Here is a 2621-nt window from a genome sequence, read left to right as displayed (position 1 = left end):
ACCGTAGAACCAACAGGGAAAGAGTCGGGGAAAAACAGGAAAGACCAAAACACAGTGAAAACAGCTCGATAGTGACACAGAGAGTGGAAATAACTCGCAAAGAGGCAGAGTGAGAGTTCGGGGTATAAAGGGTTGCTGATGAGTAGATTGTAGGCAGGTGTGTGTGTTGGGAGGAGTCAGCCTCTCAATCCTCTGGAGAAGCTGATCTCTGGATGGAGGAACGGCCAGTAGGCGTGATAAACTGTAACATGCATGTAGTATTGAAGTTACAGAACAGAGTATGAAACTTATTAGTTATATCAATGCTGTATTTTCTGCTGGTTGAATGTTCCAGTGTCTCATATTAAGATCAGATGAGTTCAGATTTGAGGGCCATACTGAGCTTTCCATTTAGGCGTCACGCATAAATAGAATATGCTCTATTTTGCCTGTATAATATCTATGAAACAGCTGTACCAGCCTAAATATGTAATTTATGTGTGTAGTTTATTGTGTAAAACTTGGAGTGGTTGGAGATATTAGCTTTTACCTGAGTGTGAGAATGAGAGGATTTTCTCATCATCTTTAAACCACAGAGAACAGAGGAATCTTAATATAGGTTTGGTATGTCTGTCTTTTTTGGGTCAAAGGCCTTAACATGACCACAGTGTGGCCAAGTATGGTGAAAAAGTACTGAGGGTGAAAGACACCGAGGCCTATGGAGACACAGAGAGAGAAACAAAGAAAGACATACTTTTATATGGTAGTGAAATATGGGGAGCAAGTTTTTATCTTTTTTTTACACATTATGAGGCAAATTCTATAGAAAAGTTTCAAATAGAAGTTTGTAGAAATTTTAGAAGTACAATGAAATATGGCAAATCCGGCAGAGCTGAGTGAATTTCCTCTCTCCCTCCATATGATAAAACCAGCTTTCCCCTTTAACTTAGCCCAGGAACATCCAGAGTCATGCCACCCCAGAGAGTATCTCAGACACTGCACACAATCAGAAACCGATTCTCTCAGACCCCTAAAAGATAGCTATCACATTCACACCACAGCCCAGTCCAGCATCTCACTGACACACACCACAGCCCAGTCCACCGTCTCACCAACACACACCACAGCCCAGTCCACCGTCTCACCAACACACACCACAGCCCAGTCCACCGTCTCACCAACACACACCACAGCCCAGTCCACCGTCTCACCGACACACACCACAGCCCAGTCCACCGTCTCACCGACACACACCACAGCCCAGTCCACCGTCTCACCGACACACACCACAGCCCAGTCCACCGTCTCACCGACACACAGCACAGCCCAGTCCACCGTCTCACCGACACACACCACAGCCCAGTCCACCGTCTCACCGACACACAACACAGCCCAGTCCACCGTCTCACTGACACACACCACAGCCCAGTTCACCGTCTCACCGACACACAACACAGCCCAGTCCACCGTCTCACCGACACACACCACAGCCCAGTCCACCATCTCACCGTCACACACCGCAGCCCAGTCCAACGTCTCACCGACACACACCGCAACCCAGTCCACCGTCTCACCGACACATTGCAACCCAGTCCACCATCTCACCGACACACACCGCAGCTCAGTCCAAAATCTCACCGACACACACCGCAGCCCAGTCCACCATCTCACCGTCACACACCGCAGCCCAGTCCAACGTCTCACCGACACACACCGCAACCCAGTCCACCGTCTCACCGACACACTGCAACCCAGTCCACCATCTCACCGACACACACCGCAGCTCAGTCCACCGTCTCACTGACACACACCGCAGCCCAGTCCACCGTCTCACCGACACACACCGCAGCCCAGTCCACCGTCTCACCGACACACACCATATACCAGTACACCGTCTCACTGACACACACCACAGCCCAGTCCACCGTCTCACCAACACACACCATATACCAGTACACCGTCTCACCGACACACACCACAGCCCAGTCCACCATCTCTCCAACACACACCACAGCCCAGTACACCATCTCTCCAACACACACCACAGCCCAGTACACCATCTCTCCAACACACACCACAGCCCAGTACACCATCTCTCCAACACACACCACAGCCCAGTACACCATCTAACCATCACACACCACAGCCCAGTACACCATCTCTCCAACACAGACAGCAGTCCAGTACACGATCTCACTGACACACACCACAGACCAGTACACCATCTCTTCAACACACACCACAGCCCAGTCCACCGTCTCACCGACACACACCACAGCCCAGTCCACTGTCTCACCGACACACACCGCAGCCCAGTCCACCGTCTCACCGACACACACCGCAACCCAGTCCACCGTCTCACCGACACACACCACAGCCCAGTCCACCGTCTCACCAACACACACCATATACCAGTACACCGTCTCACCGACACACACCACAGCCCAGTCCACCATCTCTCCAACACACACCACAGCCCAGTACACCATCTCTCCAACACACACCACAGCCCAGTACACCATCTCTCCAACACACACCACAGCCCAGTACACCATCTCTCCAACACACACCACAGCCCAGTACACCATCTAACCATCACACACCACAGCCCAGTACACCATCTCTCCAACACAGACAGCAGT

This window comes from Pygocentrus nattereri, chromosome 12 (genome assembly GCF_015220715.1).
Source record: "Pygocentrus nattereri isolate fPygNat1 chromosome 12, fPygNat1.pri, whole genome shotgun sequence".
NCBI classification, from domain to species: domain Eukaryota; kingdom Metazoa; phylum Chordata; class Actinopteri; order Characiformes; family Serrasalmidae; genus Pygocentrus; species Pygocentrus nattereri.
The sequence above is the reverse complement of the archived record's forward strand: the minus strand, read 5'-3'. Positions refer to the sequence as shown.